Below are 20,920 nucleotides of genomic sequence, written 5' to 3' on the forward strand. Positions count from 1 at the left end.
TAACACATCATAGAGTATTTCTACCATTTAGACACGATACACATAAGTACCTCAAGAGCATAGATAATAGTAACATACATTCAGATAATTTAGAACATAAGTTTTTAATATATATTATCTTTTTTTTCTTTTTTTTTAAATACAAAGTATAGTTGATTTACAATGTCGTGTTAGTTTCAGGTGTACAGCAAAGTGATTCAGTTATACGTGTGTGTGTGTGTGTGTATATATATATATATATATATATATATATATATATATATATTATTTTCCAGATTCTTTCCCTTATAGATTATTACAAGATATTGAATATAGTTCCCTGTGCTATACAGTAGGTCCTTTTTGGTTATCTATTTTATATATAGTAGTGTGTATATGTTAATCCCAAACTCCTAGTTTATCCCTCCCTCCCCTTTCCCCTTTGGTAATCATAAGTTTGTTTTCTATGTCTGTGAGTCTGTTTCAATAATATATATTATCTTCATTTAAAATTTAATTGGAGGTTTATATAATTTAATTTTTAACAGTGGTTGTGTTTAGCAAACAACTGGCAAAATTCCTAAAAATTTAACCGTCTACTCTCATGAGATAGTATAAGCCAGTTCTGCATACCACTGTTGACTCTAAGTCCATGCTCTTTCCACTCCTGACTCTCCTTGCTACCTTTATTACTGGCACGTAAAAGCTAGGGATGATCTGTAGGATACAGACTGGATAATGACTGGGTACCAGTCATTACTTTTGGTGACCCTGGGCAACCGCTAGCCCTCTGACACTCAGATTTCTCTGCTGTAAAGGATGAGAACAGTCCGTGCCTTGCCAGGGGTTATTTTGAGGATAAAATTGGTTGGTGTAAGTGACAGGGCTTTGTAAACTGTAGAGTCAGATACAAAAAAAAAAAAAAAAGCCTTTATTATGATGGTATTTCATCACTGGTTTTCAACCAGGCCACCATTGTTAAGGATACAAAATGTGTTGCAGCATTCAAAAGTATGCTTTAGTTTGAGATCTTCTGTAATGCCCACAGTAGACAGAAAACTCCCAGAAAAACTATTCTCAAGAAGTCCAAATTTTTGTTAGTCTTTACTCATTAAGAATAGCTATCTAAATTGGGAGAAAAATATTTTTTTCTAAACTTTAGTTTACTCATTTCTAGCTGCTGTTGGACTGTCTGAAGGGACCTCTTTCTGGCATTGTGGAATGCTTCTTAATTTCAAGAGTTGAATAAAAGTCCTTTGATTTTAAATTTTGATTTCTCAAGCTGCTTTGCTTTTTGGGCCAGACCAATTCAGTAAGTTATTTTGTATGGACTGTGCCCCTCTACTTAAGGTGGTATCCTAGCTGTAAATTGGATTAAGTGTCCCAAATATCCTAAGTTATAAGGTGGTATCCTAGCTGTAAATTGGATTAAGTATCCCAAATATCCTAAGTTATAATTCTAAACTTGAGCAACTTTATAAAATGTTTGCCTGAATTTGCTGAGCTTCTCTTTGGTCTGCAGACCACTTTTCTGCCAAGCTCTTTCCCACAACAGGCCCTTTGCCCACACTGATCCTTCTGCCTGTAAAGCTCTCCCCTGATTCTTTGCAAAGCTGGCTCCTCATCCTTCAGCTTGAATGCCACCTTCTTAGAAAGGTCTTCTCTGTATACTTGTTTCAAGTCATCCCCCCAGTCTATTTCCTTACTTATTTCCTTCACAGCACTGATCACAACCTGCAGTTTCCTTGTTCATTTGTTTACTCCTTTGTCTATATCTCTCATTATAACATCAGTTCCTCGGGGGCTGGGACGTTGCCCACTGATGTCATTAACTACCCCCAGTATCTAGCACAGTGCCTGGCACATAATAAGCAGCCGTTGAACAGATGAATTTGTCTCACAAGATCCACATCAATGCTGTGGGGCTGTGGCCACCTACAATCTCTTGAGGGAAGATCCTACCCTAAAGGTTATCCAGGGCTTGACCCGTGGTGCTCCCAGTGGCCCCATTTCTCTTAGGGCCCAGGAGAAGTCACAATGGCAGCACAAGCCTGCTGGCTCCTGTCTGCCCCACCCTGATGGGGCCACCTCAGTGATGTCATACAGAATAAGATTCTCTAATCCTTTTCATTCTGTGACAGTCCTTTAAACAGCTGTTTTTCATGACCTGATGTGGTGGGGTGGGGGATGGAGGAAGGAGGAGGGTGGCAGGGCGGGGGGGAGGGTTTGGTACATCCCCCGCCAACAAAATTAGTGTAGGGGCACTATCTACTCATATGTATTTCTTCAGGAGAAAGTGGGTAGCAGAAGCTGTAATTTGGACTAGGCTAGGGAAAAGTGAGACGAGAAAAATGGGGAAAGAAGACAAAGGAGATAAAAAGAGAACAGAAGAAAGGGAGAAGAGTAATAAGGAGAGAAGAGAGAAGAGGAGGACAAAAGAAGAGGATATCTGTGAGGAAAAAACATGAAACAGGTAGTAAAGGAGGAGGGAGGAGGAAGGCAGAGTTGAATGTGTGTTCTGCTTGGCTTTGTGGCTCTTGGGTAGTGACTGGCCTCAGTGTGAGTGGATGGATGACTCAGCTGAGGGGTTCTCAGGTGCTCCCCTGAGGGGCCACTTAAATCACTGAGGTCATTTTGAGAGGCTCAGGCAAGGCTGTCTTAGGTGACTGTCTTGGATGGATTCACAACAGTAATTTGGTTTTACAAAAAAATACAAACCTTTTTTAAAAAAATTGTGATTGTGGAGGAAAAGAGGAAGGAGTATTGCTCAGTGGATTAAGCTTTAGATTCCTCACTTCCTGTCCTCACCCCAAGCTTGCAATTACTAGGCTAATGGCATATAGTTTAAATTCAGGACTTGAAAACCAATCTTTCAGAAAACCTTCTTCCTCTTTGGTAATTGAAATATAAACAGATTTCCAAAGCAGAGTAGAATAGTTTCACAATATACCTGTAAAAATTACTGAAGTACAATTATGGCAATATATTCTCACTGATGTTTTGCAAAAACTTACTATGAACATCTCAAATGTGTGTAGGAGGCCCAAGCAAAGCCTTGTAGTTCAAAAGAGGAGAACACTTTTAACACTCTTTTTTTTTCAATGTCGCTTTCCCCTCTTCTAATATTTAAGTTTTTTGCCCTTAGCATAATATTTTGGGACTATTTAGTATAATATTTAGGGAATATAATATATAGTGTAATAATAAGGAAGGGGATATTATATCAAGCATATTTATTTAGATAATATTAAGATATCTTTGTTCCAAATTTTAAAATGTTAATCTTATAACACATGAATTTCCTAGTTCATACCAAAATGTCCATGCAAGCTCTATTCAGAAATAAGAAATAGTGGGAAGGTGCAGCTTAATTGGTAGTCTGTGGTATACTGTACAGACTCCTTAAAAATATCTTTATGGTCATATTTCCTATTTTTCTACCTCTTCTGCTATAATTGACCCAGATTCTCCTACAAGTGTAGAACAGAGAGAAGAAAGACGTGGAAGCCTAAAGGAAGGAAGCAGAAAGACAGGCAAGACCTTTAAGCTTTTTATGGTCCAGGAGTGACATTGGCTACCCAGGCTCTGCTTATGAATAAGAAAATTTGTTTTCTAAGGGCACTCCAAATAGTGGCTGCCACATGGGCTATTCTATTTCAGAATGGTAATGAGTCTACTACCATGCTAATCATGCTGCTATTTGTCTGAAATATTAAGGATTCCAATAAGGTAGAGTTTTAAAGATCTTTGATCTAATTTCCTTTTTTTTTTTTTGGCAAATGTGGGGAGAAGTAATTAGGAAATATGTCCTCAGATAATACTGGGACCAAATGCATGAATGAACTTTATTTTTACTTTCTATACCGGGAAATGATCCATCTTCATCTTATGCTAAGAAATTCTAACCCCAAAGATATCAGGTAGAGTAATTTTGGGGTTCCTTGAAGAAGTGGCCTGCCAGTGATCATTAGGTGATATTGTTTCATACTGTTGTTAGATCCCAGGCCTAAAAGTGAAAGGAACAGAATCTTCCCAAAAAGACATGTTGAAAAAACTGGAGACAGCTTTTACAGCTTTAAAAGCAGCTAAATGTTTGCTAAATGACAAGAGACAGAATAAATAGGTTGCTTTTGATCTAAGAGTTGGAACAACAAAGTGGCTTTAGGAGATACAAAGTAGCAGTTCTTTTTAAAGTACCTGCCTCTAATAATACAGTGTTTGGTTTTTCTTTGTATATACCAGAGCATCTCTTTAAAACACGGATTTTTCTTTTAAACTTCTGTTCCTGCAAATCTGGTGTAGGTCAAATCCATGAACAGGTTAAGTCTCTGACAAGAGAGGGATAAAGCACCCCAGCCAATAGGAGACCTGGCTGGTGATGTACTGTTCCCCAGTTCTGATTCATTGGCCGCCTAGGGTTTGTCATTCTATCCGCTGCGGCGTCCGCAAACAGCGTGCGTCCGGCGTGGGTCCGGTTTTCCGTAGTCTAGCTAGCTAAACTGGATTTTGGCCGCCTGCACGTGCAGTTTCAATCAGGTTTAGCAGATCTCTAACTTTTAATAGAAGGAGCTGTTACGTTTTTGATTATCCTCCGGATTTTGAAAAATCCTTCGTTCCTTTAACCTCACTGGAGGTCGATGGAAGTCCCCAGTAGCAGAATCACGTGACTGTCTAACAAGTACAAATAAATACGATGTGAAACCCCATGAGCTACAGACGGAAAACCTGCCAGAAACTCAGCATGTGCCTCGTGCGTGTATCGGCTGTACTAGCGTGTGGGTGGGTGGTAGAGTGTGTGGGTTGTTGCCCTTAGGGACGGGAGGTGTGTGGCTGGGGCACCTCCGTTCCGATCCGGGATTCGGATGCTCCCCTTCAGCTTGGGCCTGAGGCCGGGGCCGCGAGGCGATTGCGACGAGAGAAGCCGGGTAGGACAATGACGTCATATGCGTCCGCCCCTCCCCCACTCGCCGGCCCGCGCTGCAGTTCCGGCCCAACGACATCCGGGTCTCTCCAGCTGCTCCACCGCGCCGCGGCTGTAGTTGGGGCTGAGCCGACGGGGCGGGGCGGGGCGGGGCGGGGCGGGGCGGGCGGAGGCGTGGGGGAGGGGCAGCACAGCGCCGACGTGAGCGCGCCTGCGCGGGGACGCGCTCGAGGCAGCGGCGGCGGCGGCGGCGCTAAGGGCGGGAGCGCGCGCGGGAGCGAGGGAGCTGTGGTCTCTGAGCCGGCCCGGCCCGCAGCTTCGGGTGCTCGGGCGGCTGCAGCTCGGGAACTGGTGGTTGGGGAGGGGGGGTGGGGGGCGCCAGGCAGGTGGGGCGCGAAAGCTATGAATCTTCGGCTCTTCCTCGTCCTCCTCCGGGACCCGCTCTCCGCCTCCCGCTCCAACGCCCGGATGATCTGAGCCGCGAGGGCGCCGAGAGCCGGGGTCCCGGACGCAGCCCGGCTCTTCCCCTCCTCCGCCCCCTCCCCGGTCTGACCTGGCCGGCCGCCGCCGCGGTGACCCTCTTCCCGCCCCCTCCCCGGCTGCCGTCGCCGCCGCCGCCTCGGCGGACCAGGGACCTGCCCGCCCTCTGCTGCTCCGGGTAAGCGCGACGCTCGGGCCGAGGGCGGGCGGGCGGGCGGCGCGGGCCTGCGCGGCGGCGACCAGGCCTGGGGCCTGTAAACAAGCCGGGCGTCTGCCCGGGCGCTCCCGGGAGGAGACGCGACAACTCCACCCCCTGGCCCGGCCTCCTCCTTGGAGCCGGGCGTCGGGTGGCGAGGGGTTAACGCTCCGCGAGGGAGGCGGCGGGGAGGCGGGGGCGGGGTGTTTGTGGCGGCGGCGGCGCGGGGAGGGGGCGCGACCCTCCGGTCGCCGAGGCCGGGCGGGGTGTTTGTGGCGGCGGCGCGGGCGAGGGCCGCGGACCGGCCTGTCCCGAGAGCGGCCGGCGGAACTTTCCCCAAGCGGGGAGGGGGCGTCCGGCACCCGCACCCGCCCGGCCACCCTGGGCTCCAACCCCTGGAGGGAGGCCGGGAGAAAGAAGGGGGGAGGCCTCCTTTGGACCGGACTTGGCCTCGAAACACTAAATTCTGGAGAATTAGCTTCAGGTTTTATAGGGGGCGGAGCTGAGCGTGAGGCTCTTTCAGAACTCGTCAGTGATGTTTCCAATTCATTCATTATTAAGGCATCGAACGAATCCACCGAAGTAAATCGAACTGATTTCTTTCTTTTTAACCGTGTAAATTGTGTGGGTAAAAGTTGTTGATGTTAGAGTTTGGTTGAGATGTGGTTATGTTCTGCTTGTACATTTTAAATATTTTCTTGAAGGACAGCTGGCTGTGGAGTGCCTCTACCAACCGCAGTTTTAGATACGTTTTGAAAATTTCATCACCGGAGGTATTTCTTTTTTCTCAAGCACCGCATGGTACTTAAAAATCCACAAAGGTCATACTTAAGTTGTCCCAGCCAAGAAATCTGTTCGCCGCCCCGCCACTAACCCTAAATTTTCTGCTAATTGGAGTAATGAGCTGAATGCATTTTAAGAAGTGATTGGAAGACCATGGGAGGTGTAAAAATCTATGGGAGGTAGTTATTATTTTCTCGGAGTAAATGATTTTGACATTACTGAAGGAAGTTAGGAATTAAAAAAAATTGTTCTGAGGAAAAAGGTTTAATCTTTTCAAATTTGCACACTGGAATTTTAAACACAATCACATTTTAGGTGCACAGAGCTGTGAAGAGTCAGAGGGCTTATTTATTTTAACAGTGCTCTTCTGAGCCTTAGGGGTTCCAGAGCTCTCAGGAGTCCAGCAGGGCTTGCTCCCCAACTGCTCTTTAACTCGAACAACTTCACTTTTATATTTTTATCTTTTTACATATTGGGCCTTTTCCAGAGTGTAGTTCTGTAACTCTACAGATTAGGAAACTGACTAGGGCAATAGTGACCCACCCCTCTGCCTATTTTATAAATATAGATGTTCCCTTTATTGCGTTAATGTTTCTTTTGCCCATAAATAATTTGAAGCCCAAAATAACATTCCTTGTTTGATGTTTCAGTTCTGTTCCTGTGTGTAACTCACATATATCTGTTTAAACATTCAGTCATACAAGGCTGATTACTTTTAACCTGCAAGTTATAGCAATACCACATGAAACTATAATGAGCTAGGCATGGAAGTTAAGACATTTTTGATTAGATATCACTAAATATTTTTCACATCAGTGAAGTAATTATATTATGGGAGAGGTATATTAAGACTGGTAAAGTTTGGCTAGCTATCTCAGTATATATTTGAGAAATAAAATGGTTGAATGCTTGAGTCATCAAAAATTCTTTTTATGTGGTGTGTGTGTGTGTATTTTAACATATAATATTAAAAGTGGTTTATATTTTAGTTTGAAGAGCAAAAGTGATGCCCATAATTACAATATAAACTGTTGAAGGGAACACTGAACTAGGAGACAATAATTGTTACGGCTGTGCTCCAAAATAATCAGCAAAGCCAAAGGGGTAGATTATATTATCAAATGTACTGTCCAGTTGCTATATTTTTTTATTCTCAACATTGTCTATTTAATATGCTTAGACTAAATGCGTGTTATGTGCCAGGCACTTAGATGTTTCAGCATTCTGAAGCTGATTTTCTTTCTGGGTTGTCTCTTATTTAAAAGAGTTTAAAGTTGTTGATTGTTATTTAGGAAAGATATTCCTGTAGGTAGCTTTTATTGATTTTTCTGTTGGGATTGAGAAGTCTAGGAAAACTCTTGGGAGGAAGGCAGATGGAGATTCCACAAGAGACAAAGGGTGGTTGAGACTACAGGTTTGAACAAGCACAGGACCCTTGGTAATTTCATGTGGAGGGCATTTTAAGAACACATTGTTAAGGTTTTTCTGTCAGTTCAAGCTGAGTCTTGCTTATCTTGACTTGTTAATAAACCTTCATTTGAAAATTTGTTCTCTAATACCCAATTTTTTTTCAAAGAAATTAGTACATCGTATTGTCACATGGTAAATATTGCTAAGCAGTTAGTAAAAACCTACAATCTTTGAATTTGTTCCCATAACACCTAGACTGTTTATTATAATGGCTAATAGCATGTGTAGCTGATTCTGGTTTAATTGTAAATGCTTATTTATTTAAAAATTTTAAACTAAAGACTGACATATGTCCATAGGGAGCTTGTTATCCCTGAAATGCTCATGCATGAGAACTGGATTAATTTCTTAATATGTGAGGTTGTGTTCATGTAGAAATAACTAATTATAAGATGATAATTTCGATGATCCCCTGAATGACTGACTCTTGTCTGGGCACCTGACTCTGAGCGGTACTCTTGACTACTTTCCATCCTTAATAAAATCAGAGGAAGGAGGCAGCCCTGTAAGAAAATCAGCGCAAGTGGTGTCCTGTAAGTTAAACAAGATAAAACAAGGTGTGGCCCTGTGAAATATATGGACCTTGGAGGAAGGGAAAGGTGTTGTGAGGCAACTAGGTAAAAGTCTGTGCCTTCCTGTACCCTGCGTAGTAACTTTATGCCAGAATATGTTCTGTCTTCCATCTCATATTACGTTGGTGACAAAATTTTAAAAATTTAGTTGCTTCATTTATTATTTCACTATTACCCAGGAAATTCTCTGAATTTCCACCTGGGATTATTAAATATTCTTATATGAAAGTAGCTTGGGTTAAATTATATCAAGATCAAAAGGTTGATTACCTCTATTTTTTCTTCTTTTGTTCTTTCCAATGTCTAATGTACTCCGTATTACACAAGTAACAATTTTATATTTTATTGAGTCTCCAGAATATATTTCTTGATGATTTTGACCTTTATATGTCCTAGCTATCTGTGTACTACCTAGATAAGCTCTTTACCTAGCTTTTCTTTTGCTGAGGCAGGTAGGAGGAGCTAGAGAAAGTAATTAAGAGAGGGGAGCTTATGTATACCTTTATCTAAAATGTAATAGACTTTAGAATTTTTCTAAGAAACTGAGGGAAAGGTACTGGATGTTAATGTGTGTTAATAGATTGTTGATACTGTGTTTATAAAATTAGAGATGTTTTAAACATTCCTTGAGTAAATGTGATAAAGAAGGGAGTTTGAGTTTTTAATATAATTCTTAACATGTTTATCTGGATCCCATTGACTTAGTTTATGTAGTATTCATGTTTAGGATCTGGATTGAAAGTCACTAGATTTTTTTGTGGCTGATATGATTTGAATTAAAATCCTATGAAACCAAACTTCTTCTAGATACAAAAGAAAGTGAATAATAAAAGCCATAATTTATTGAAAATAAAGATCAGCCTTTAATTTTCACCACAACCTTCTAAAGCATATGATGTTATCTCTGTGTTACAGATGAAGAAATGTAGGCTTAGAGAGTCTAAGTAATGTGACAGAATCAGATCTGTAAATACAAAATTATTTTCAAAATACTCCTGAGTAGACTTTTCCCAATTAGATTAGCCTTGTTGTTCCTAGGAATCAAAATTTGAAAAGCTGAATGTTACACTTCTGATATGGATTCCTAGAATTAAAAGGGACCTTACAAATTTATGTAAAGTCTTCCAGTGCAAGATTCTCTTCTAAAACATTCAGTAAAGATTTAAGAAGTTAAAATCATTTTCTCATTCCCAAAGTTTCAGAAGTCAACAGAGATAAACAGTTTTATATGTTTAGCTATCATTGTTCAGATCGAGAAATGGAATCAATATTAATTCTCAAATGGTTGATATCTGTATTGAAGGACTTAGGGAAATGTTTCTGAGTATATACAGTCAATGGAGCCACATTGTAGGCTCCAGAGAACATGGTAAAACTTCCTAGTGGGGTGATCTTGGGCAAGCTACTTGATTTTTCTAAGCCTCAGTTTTCTTTATCTGTCAAATGGAAAAGCCTTTCTCATTAGGTAATCTTGAATGTTAAATGAGATAATCATGTAAAGCACTTGACATATTTTCTACCATAAAGAAATACCAAATAAATGGTAGCTGCTATTATTGAGTATATGAAATCTTGAGATACTTAGGGGAATAGAAACTTAGTGAGTATGAGAGGGTTGTCTTTCAGTATAGTTTTAGCAGTGAGCCTGGAAGACAAACTCTAAGTCTTCGGATTGAGTAGAGACTTGAGAAAGGTGCTAAAGGTTGTGGGCATATAGAACTTGTATATGAGTAGACTAAAAGTTAAGAGGTAATGGAAAAGAAAGTTGAGTATGAGTAGATTTATTTGACTGTATGAAGCTGGAGAGAAGTCATTAGGTTAATGATTAGGTGGGAGTCAATGGTTAAATAGAGGATAAAGAGTAAGTAATAAAGCAAAGGTGAATGTTCAGACAAGAATGATCAGTAAATGAGGAAGGACACAGGTTGGTGTTTTGAAGAGGGGTTACGGTTCATGATTAGAAATGGTCAAGAAGATATTGCTACAGAAAAGATGCAAAAGAGAGTAAGAAAAATAAATTATTCTAATTAACTCAGTTCTTCTTGTGAAACAAATAAAAAAAGAAAATAGGGAGTCTTCATGAAAGGCATTAAGGCTTTGTATGTGGGTCCTGGGTTATATAAGGTTGAAAAATTGTACTGGAACATTTCAGGTCTTACTACCTCATACCCAAACCATGTTTTAACACTCCCAACTGGTTTTTCCTACTAGCATCTTGTACTGCATCTCCCTCCTCCATCACATTATTTCTCTGCTCAGTATGTTTAGTGACTCCCTCTTGCCTCTAGAATAAAGCTTAGAATTCTTGGTTTGGCTTTGACACTTTCCATGATTGGACCTCAGGACTGATCTATTTCAACCAAACTGGTCCTCTTGCCATCTCTGGAGCACATCCTGAACTTTTCTCTCTCTCAGTGGGTCTTTGCTCATGCTAATTGATAGTTCAGAATTCTTGTCCCTCCTTCTCCAGCTTTTGTTTTCTTTTTTTATCAAAGCTCATTTCTATTATTTTCTCCCCCACAAAACCTTTCCTTATCACCAGAGTGTTTCATTTCTGTTCTCTCTGTACTTCTACAGCATTATGATTGTATTATTTGTATGGCTTTAATCATATACTTTACTGTTGAGCATTTGTGTTTTAAGTATAATTGTGTGTTCAATTTAATTATAAAATTCAGAAGGGGAAAATGCAATAACTTTACTGTACCCAAAGCCTGGCACAGTGCCTGTGGATAGTGGACATTCAGATATTTTGTAAGCATTAGGCAAAATCTACCTGAGAATGGGAGTGATTGCTGTAGCAGGTGGCGGAAGAAGTTAAAAGCTTTCTGGTGGCAGGTATTTCTGACTCTCTTCTTATATATTATTTTGGCTGAACCTGGATTTTTTTTTTTTTTTTTTTTTTTTTTTTGGCCGCACCACTTGACTTGCAGGGTCTTGAACCCAGGCCATGGTAGTGAAAGCACTGAGTCTTAACCACTGGACTGCCAGGGAACTCCCCTGAACCTAGATTTTAAGTGTGAAGATTATACAAATCGGAAGGGTGGCAGAGTTGTTATGTTGGTATAGAAAATTATGTTGGCTGATTTTGGACCTAAGTATTTCATTTTAACTTTTTATGTTTTGGCTGTGAGGGTTAACAGGACATTCGTGGCCATCATGCATCTCTTTCCAGAGTTATATTTGCAAATATTATGAAGTAAGCATCCTTTTAACAGAAAGGAATTGCGGAATCACAGTAACTAGACAATGTATTGGTTAAAAAAGGGAGGTAACTATCAACTTTTTTTTTTAATTTAATTTTTTTGTAGAGCAGATTTTTACTATCTATCTTATACATATTACTGTATATATGTCAATCCCAATCTCCCAATTCATCCTACCACCCCCCACCCGCACTTTCCCCCCCTTGGTGTTCATGTTTGTTCTCTACATCTGTGTCTCTATTTATGCCTTGCAAACCGGTTCATCTGTACCATTTTTCTAGATTCCACGTATATGTGTTAATATACGACATTTGTTTTTCTCTTTCTGACTTACTTCACTCTGTATGACAGTCTCTAGGTCCATCCACATCTCTACAAATGACCCTATTTCATTCCTTTTTATGGCTGAGTAATATTCCATTGTATATATGTACCACATCTTCTTTATCCATTTATCTGTCGATGGGCATATAGGTTGCTTCCATGACCTGGCTATTGTAAATAGTGCTGCAGTGAACGTTGGGGTGCATGCATCTTTTTGAATTATGGTTTTCTGTTGGTATATGCCCAGTAATGGTATTGCTGGGTCATATGGTAATTCTATTTTTAGTTTTTTAAGGAACCTTCATACTGTTCTCCATAGTGGCTGTATCAGTTTACATTCCCACCAACAGTGCAAGAGGGTTCCCTTTTCTCCACACCCTCTCCAGCATTTGTTTGTAGATTTTCTGATGCCCATTCTAACCAGTGTGAGGTGTACCTCATTGTAGTTGTTGTTGTTGTTGTTTTTTGTGGTACGCAGGCCTCTCACTGTTGTAGCCTCTCCCAATGCGGAGCACAGGCTCAGCGGCCATGACTCATGGGCCCAGCTGCTCGGCAGCATGTGGGATCTTCCCGGACCAGGGCACAAACCCGGGTCCCCTGCATCAGCAGGCAGACTCTCAACCACTGCGCCACCAGGGAAGCCCCCTCATTGTAGTTTTGATTTGCATTTCTCTAATAATTAGTGATGTTGAGCAGCTTTTCATGTGCTTCTTGGCCATCTATGTCTTCTTTGGAGAAATGTCTATTTAGGTCTTCTGCCCATTTTTTTATTGGGTTTGTTTTTTTAATATTGAGCAGCATGAACTGTTTATATATTTTGGGGATTAATCCTTTGTCCGTTGCTTCATTTGCAAATATTTTCTCCCATTCTGAGGGCTATAGTTTTGTCTTGTTTATAGTTTCCTTTGCTGTGCAAAAGATTTTAAGTTTCTTTAGGTCCCATTTGTTTATTTTTGTTTTTATTTCCATTACTGTAGGAGGTGGGTCAAAAAAGATCTTGCTGTGATTCATGTCAAAGAGTGTTCTTCCTATGGTTTCCTCAAAGAGTTTTATAGTGTCCGGTCTTACATTTAGGTCTTTAATCCATTTTGAGTTTGTTTTTGTGTATGGTGTTAGGGAGTGTTCTAATTTCATTCTTTTACATGTAGCTGTCCAGTTTTCCCAGCACTCTTATTGAAGAGAATGTCTTTTCTCCATTGTATTTCCTTGCCTCCTTTGTCATAGATTAGTTGACCATAGATGCATGGGTTTATTTCTGAGCTTTCTGTCCTGTTCCACTGATCTATATTTCTGGGGGGTTTTGCCAGTACCATATTGTCTTGATTACTGTAGCTTTGTAGTATAGTCTGAAGTCAGGGAGTCTGATTCCTCCATCTCCTTTTTTTCCCCTCAAGATCGCTTTGGCTACTATCAACTTTTAATTTGAGTCAAACAAATGTCTGATATATGAATAGTCTGTTTTCATATAAATCTCTAAGCTAAACTTTAAACCTTATCAAATTGTTATGCTATTTCTAGTATTTAGAAAATGCATAGTAAAATTTCCTTTATTGAATTTTTTGAATGGATAATTTCATATAGGCAGTCTGTGGCTGCTTAGATCCATTTATTGGAGTATGATACTAATGAGACCAGAATCATGAATTTGATTCTTTGTGTGGCTCTTAACTTTTTCTAGCCTTAACATTAGCTAGTAACAACGATAACTGACACTATTGACCACTTATATGCCAGGCATTATCATAGAAATTTTCAAGTACTAGCTCATTAAATCTTTATATCTATCTCTATGAGATAGATACTATTATTACTTGTATCTTAAAAGATGAGGAAATTAAGACAGAGGTTAATTTTCACAGCTAGTAACAGAAGCCAAACACATGTCCTTGGACTTTTTAAAGTAATTATATATGTGGGTCACTGCAGTTTCATTGCTACTGCTATAAGTGACTCCTTTGGCGATTGTGATGGGTTAGAAAATCTTTGTATATGAAGGGTATGGCTACAGTTCCATTGTACCCAGAGAGTGAATCTTGTGATTGAGCTGCAGTCTGAGGTGGAAGTGTACATAAAGTTGAAAAGTACAGTATCACATGTCATGTCAGCCCCCTTTAGAACTTTTCACCAAGAAGAACCATTAAATTTTTTAATATAAAAAGCACGTAAGTTAAAGCTATAATACAGCTAGTACTATAAACTGTACACAGTTTTGGCTTATGGCTTATTTTATTCATGTTCACTTCTGTGCCTCCCACTGACATAAATGATTTCATCAGTCCTTCATTCAAATGAAATTCTTAGTGAGTTTAGGAAGATAGTCTTAAATACAAGCTAATTGGTCTCACAGTAGAGATTATACTATAAATGGAACATTTCAATATTAAGGTTTATTAAAAGTAAATTCCTTGAAAGCAGGGACCAGGTTTCATTTATTTTAAATAAGTGCTCAATATATGATTGTTTAATCTTTGTAGTCTCCCTGCTCATTTTCTGACAAACACATGACAAAGAAAATCGAATGTGAGCCAGAAATACAGCATACTATGAAAGAGCATAGGTCACAGGTAATTTAGTTTAAATTTAGGCTGGTGCTTTGTATTCATCTGTGATATGACCGTCTCAGGAAGGGGTATAGATAAACAGGTTTTTTGGTTGGTTGGTTGTTTTGTTTTGAATCCTGCTGTATGTGGCTTAATTATTTTATTTAAAAATATGCTATTCAGGAACTGTTGTACTGCTTCAGAGAATAAGAACATAATTCATTACCAACTTTGAATGTCTTGACTTAGCCCTGCTCCTTGTCTTTAGTATGAGTGGTAGAAAATTGTGTCATATTTCATATTATGTCTATAGGAGATATGCAGTTTGCTTACTTTGTTACCAAAATTTAGTAATGAAAATATTAACGATAAGGATAAGCAAGGAGTGGCTATATATATATTTTTTGTTTTGTTTTACAAACAGAATTGCAAAACTTACCAGACTTTAGAAAAACATTTTTGCAGTATTCCATCATACTTCAGAATATAAATAGGTAGTAAACAAAATTTTCACTTTTCATAAAGCAGTAGAATATCATCCTTGTTTGGATGTCAAGGGGCTGATCTTAGAAATGGCAGCTTTTGTGGTCAACCCACAGTTTAACCCTATGTTACTCCATATCTGTCTTCATTTTCTCTCTATAAATGTTTCCTGATACTATAAGCAAGTACTTTAACAACTAGTCAACCATCTAGAGTGATCTTGTGGTGGTTTGCTACGGTCAGTAGAATCAGGAGCTCCTTAAGTGCAAATGGAATTGTTCATTTTATACAGTAAAACTCCCAGACTAAATTTAAGATATTTTTGTCTAAAATACATTGAAAGTAGATTCCTAGCTCCCAGTAATTACTTATTTGCATTTAAATTACCTTATACTTTGCTTCTCACATAGAAAAGACATTTTAAAAAATGTACCCATTCATGAATGTTGAATGAATGAGCAGATGAATAAGTAAATAGCCCAGGGAAAGAGAATGTATAGGCTCTAACTTCTAGTCAAAACTACATCTTTTCTCTTTTCTCCCCTTCAGCATATCTCATGTGGCATTTTTCAGTAATGAATGTGTATCTAATGATGTTGAGAAACTTATTTAAAAGTCATTAGTGAACAGTAATCTGAAAATCAAGTTTTTGACTGGTAACCTGCAGCTTTGCAGGGTCTGATATTTTAATATTAGAAATCAATTGTGTTAGTTCTATAGAGTTTTTAAAAAATTAGAACTGTGTATTCTATAGAATAACAAAGTGGAAATGGTAGGATACAATTCAACTTCTATGGGAATACCTTTTCCTGGGTAGAAAACAATTCGTAACTCTGTTGACAAGGGAGAAGTCATGATGATGTCCCATATATTAATCAAGTGTCACTATGTACTAGGTACTTATGAACAGAAGAGACATGATTCCTTCCCCCATGGATCTTAAAATCTAAAGATTCACAGGGCCTTATGTGCTATGATAAGAGAAACACAGGATTCTGTGAGCCATGACTAATGGTAGATCTACTTCCTGAGACAGGGAATTGGGTAGGAGAAGTGGTAGGGAGTTGAGAAATTTATTTTAGGCCACGTCATTTGAGGTATGGCTGATCAAGTATAGGAGGTGGTTGGATATATATATAGAGAGAGAAAGAATTTTCACTTTCAAAAAAACCCTTTTTTCTCTTACTTTCCAGCACCCTTTTTCCATATACACAAAGCATCTCATATCACAGTTTATGGACTCAGTGAATTATTCTGTTTTGAAGAATGTTAGATTTTATGGACAGAAGTCGTATCTTTTAAAGGCATATACTTTTTGGTCCTTTTTTCCAGCAGACACATTATTCATACGTGTAAAATATTTAAAATCTTCACATATTTTGTGTTTGAATGAACCTTTTACCATCTTAAATATTTAATAAGTTTTATTTTTCCCTTATTTCAACTTAAATATACAGGGTTATCAGCAAACACTTATAAATGCTCTCTGTGAGGGGTTTTGTGTTTTTTTTAAGCAAAATTTAAAATGATGGATTGGCTGAGGAAATCAGTTACTGCTTTCTGGGTCAGTCAGAGTCTGAATCCTTAAATATGCAAGAATTAAAAAACAGCAAACTGGGAATTGAATCCACTTCTCAATATGTAGACTTCTCAATATGTATAAGTTATCCAAAACTGAGAAATTTGAAATAGTTAACAGATGAAGCAAATTGAGATTGTGAATACCAGAACAGTCTTAGGAAACTTTAAAAACTAAATCTATGCCATCTAAATCTTTTAATGTTTTGCTTATACTATAATGCTTAGTAAAAATAGGTCAGTATCTAATTTTATAGTCACTAGAACTCTCCAACTAAATTAAGGTTAGGTATTTTTCAGGCAATTGTGTACTTCTAAATTTTACTTTTAAAAATTGTGCGGTACATGCCTTTGTAGCAATTTAAGAAGACTACCTTATGGAGTATGTGATTCAGATCACAGCACATGTCTAGAAGATGGTGATACATTAAAAAAATCATGAAACATGAAGGAAACATCAAAAGTGGCAAGTTCTGTCTCACACACACTTTGTGAAATTGAAACTGCTGCTAGTATCTGTGTAAACTGACTGTAGTTTGGGTACTAAATGCCTTGTGTCATGGGCTTTATGGAAATACTATCTAGCATAAAAGAGCTTTATCTGACTTATTTTCATTGGTTTGATTGGTTGACTTTGTTTTTTGAAATTTCATTTTTAACGTTTTAATTTAGGGTATTATTTAACTCAGTAACAGTATTTTGCATTAGAATTCATGTGAGTGAAATTTGGTTTGTTGAAGGAGGTTAAGTAAATATTTAATTGAAAGAGTGAAGTAAATATTTAGTTGAAGCTGTAAGATGAAGAGATACTGAGCAGCTGAGAAATTTTCAGGTAACTTTTTTTAATCTGTGAAAAAATTTTAATATAGTATTTTTCATGTTATACAAATAATATATAGTCATCTTTTTAAACCCTTTTATGCAAAATAAAATATAGATACAGAAAGCCGTATAAAACCATAGTAATCTTTTAAAACGGCTTTATTAAGATATAACAGTAGCATGAAATTCACCCATATGAAGTTTACCACTCAGTAGTTTTCAGTGTATTAACAGAATTGTGCAACCATTACCACAATTTAATTTTAGAACATTTTCATCACACCCAAAAGAAACCTTGTTCTCATTAAGAGTCACTCCCCATTCTCTTCTCCCCTATCCTTTATCAACCACTCATCTACATTCTGTCTCTGTAGGTTTGCCTTTTGGATATTTCATATAAATAGGATCCAAATAACTTTTTGATCAGTGATTTCTAGCCTGATAAACATCCTGTATATCTCATGAGATAGCCAGCTATGAATAATTTAGCCTCCTTTTATAGCTTAAATAATGGCTGTTTCCTCCTCTGTGACCAGGAAAAATTATTTAGTAATTGGAAATACTATCCAAATTTAAACCAAGAATCGGGTTCTTCACTAGTAGTATAACTTCAAGGAATTTGTAGTCCTCACCTCCAGTAGTGCTTCTCACTGTGGGTTGCTCAGTAGCCCCTCAGCTTTCTTGATGTAGTAGCCATTTCTCTCCTACCTCACAAACTCAGACTTGCATGAATTCACTGAAATATTTTCCTTGCCTGAACTCTGCCTTCTTACTCTCCCCTAAACACAAGAATGAGGAAGAATTAAAAGCAAGAAAGGGAAAACAGAAGAGATTGATTGCTCAGACTGGGGAGGGACAAAGAGCAAGAATAGAAATCGTATAAAATTTTCGAGGAGACGTTAATTTGTGGGCAGAAGAATAATAAAACTTGGAGGTTGCTTAGAAGAGTAAGACCTAGAGGGAAGAAGCAGAAGGCAAAAAAGTTATAATGTATTAGAAGATAAGAAGATAAGTGAAATATAGAAAATTTTCAGTTCTGAATTTTAGTCATATGTCTGTGAAGCACAAATGATGAATCCATTTTCTGATGAGGTGTGTTGCCCTTATTTTCTTTCCACAAATTTATAGGAATTCTGAAGCTGAACCATAGTCATATGTTTCTTTTGGGTTATTTGAAGATCCTCAGGTTTGAACCTGTGCAGACTCAGAAACTCCTATCACCTTGGGACTATTCTTTAGAGAAATCCCAGAGAAAATAAAAATGGCACTGTGCCCCTGGGCTTTCTGAACTGGAGGGGCAGAATCCTATTCTGGGTGCTACCATATTGGGCTGCTTCAGAGTTTTAGAATTAGCCAGAGAATGGCACTAATTGAGAAATTGCTGGTGCCAAAGAAAATCTTGATTTGTTAGAGGTGCCTTCTGGTTGGATTAGAATTGTTAGTGAGATTTTAGGGATACTCAGTAAAATTGCCCCCAGAGATCTTGAATCACACATATAGCTTTTAAAGTCAGTAAAGTCCTATAGTAAGCAAACTGGATATTTGGGGGGAGGGGAGTGCACACTAATGGGAACTGTTAGTACCTATATTTGACCACTTGGATGATATGTTTAAAATCCGATATTCAGCTCCTTATCAGAAATATGCCTACAATGTTCTATATATACATTTTTAAGGAACAGCTGATGAAGATAGGTTACATTTTCTTTAGAACAACTGAGATTTATTATTTAACAGGTAAAATGTGTTATTTAAGTGAATGTTTTAAGTATTGGAAACCAAGTTTACAAAATATGTGTATAATTTGCTTTAATAACAAGCATTCCTTTATTTACAAAAGAACTCCTCTATATATAATCTATGACTGTTTATTAGATTATTTATATTGTAGAAAGAGAAGCTTAAGAGTACTTGTTGATTTGACTGACTAATCTATAAGACTGAGCTTTATTACAAGAATATTTAACCAGAGAAACCTGTGAAAATATTTTTGGTCTTGAGGAAGGTTGGAGGAATGTTCTAGAGGAATGTTCTTGGCCCTGTGAACTGCAAACTAATGGACCATATAAGAAACTTCTATCTCTAACTAAAGAAAGATGTGAAAATTTAAAGATTGCTATGATTTAAGTATATTTAGAAAATATGAGATACCAGAGGAGCATTTGTCAAATGAAATTAAACCTCACTGTATAGGGTAAGGTACCATTATTTTGCTGGTGTCTTCTGATTCTCAGTGGAATAGATGTTGGTAATAGGGTCTAGAGAACTCTACAACTTCTGTGTTCCAGGGAGTTGACATGAACAGAGATCAGTTAATATTTCCTGGGCTTCCAGGAGCACTGCAATGTCCAGGTCTTAAATTTATTAGCGCCTACATCTGTGGACTGTTCATGCTACTTACTGTTGTTGGAGAATTTAGTTTTCTTTTTCACCTTCCTCTTTCCCTCATACTTTGGTTGTAGGTTTTTTGAAATGAACGTAATTTTTTAAATTTCCTCAACTCAATGAGCTAATTTACTGCATTTATTTATAATCTGCTGTTTAAGTCATCCTTTGAGTTTTTAATATCAACGATATTTTTACTTTGATTTCTTTTTTAAATTTTATTGAAGTATAGTTGATTTACAATGTTGTTAATTTCTGCTATACAGCAAAGTGACTCAGTTGTACATATATATTCTTTTTCATATTCTTTTCCCTTATGGTTTATCAAAGGATATTGAATATAGTTCCCTGTGCTATACAGTAGAACCTTGTTGTTTATCCATCCTATATATAATATTTTGCATCTACTAATCCCAATCTCCCAATTCTTCCCAACCCCCACCCCACCTCCCCCTTGGCAACCACAAGTCTGTTCTCTATGCCTGTGAGCCTGTTTCTGTTTTGTAGATATGTTCGTGTCGTATTTTAGATTCCACGTATAAGTGATATCATATGGTACTTCTCTTTCTCTTTCTGACTTTTCACTTAGTATAATAATCTCTGGGTCCATCCATCTTTTGTAAACACATCCATGTTTGCAGTAATGCAAATGGCATTATTTCTTTTTAATGGCTGAGTAATATTCCATTGTATACAGTATACCACATCTTCTTTGTTCATCTGTTGATGGACATTTAGGTTGTTTCCCTGTCTTGGCTATTGTAAAATAGTGCTGCTATGAACATAGGGGTGCATGTATCTTTTCGAATTACAGTTTTGTCTGGGTATATGCCTGGGAGTGGAATTGCTGGATTATATGGCAACTTTATTTTTAGTTTTTTGAGGAACCTCCATACTGTTTTCCATAGTGGCTGCACCAATTTACATTTCCACCCAATTAAAAAAACAATTTTTTAAAATTTCCAAATGTGACATTTAATTCTTCCCCAGTTTGCCTGGTAATTCTTAAATAATTTCTTATTTCTCATTTTTCTGTTTTCTTTTTAACCTTATTAAACATTTCGTACATAGTTATTTTATATCTTATATTCATTAATTCTAATATCTGAAGTCCTAATGAGACAGGAAGGAAGGGGGCAGGGCACAATCATTAAGAACAGGGTACCACAAAAACTGGTTAG

General features: G+C 38.2%; 1 protein-coding gene across 1 annotated transcript in view; it reads left to right on the top strand.

Annotated features, from left to right (window-relative positions):
• Nucleotides 1–5,141: 5,141 nt before the first annotated feature.
• Nucleotides 5,142–20,920, top strand: part of PPM1A (protein phosphatase, Mg2+/Mn2+ dependent 1A) — a 42,578-nt gene continuing 26,799 nt past the window's right edge. The window contains exon 1 of the mRNA XM_081229433.1: nt 5,142–5,558. The gene's annotated coding sequence lies outside the window, so the exon portion shown is untranslated. The remainder of the gene's footprint in view (nt 5,559–20,920) is intronic.

The sequence above is a fragment of the Mesoplodon bidens genome (assembly GCF_964165515.1).
Source record: "Mesoplodon bidens genome assembly, chromosome: 3".
Lineage (NCBI taxonomy): Eukaryota > Metazoa > Chordata > Mammalia > Artiodactyla > Ziphiidae > Mesoplodon > Mesoplodon bidens.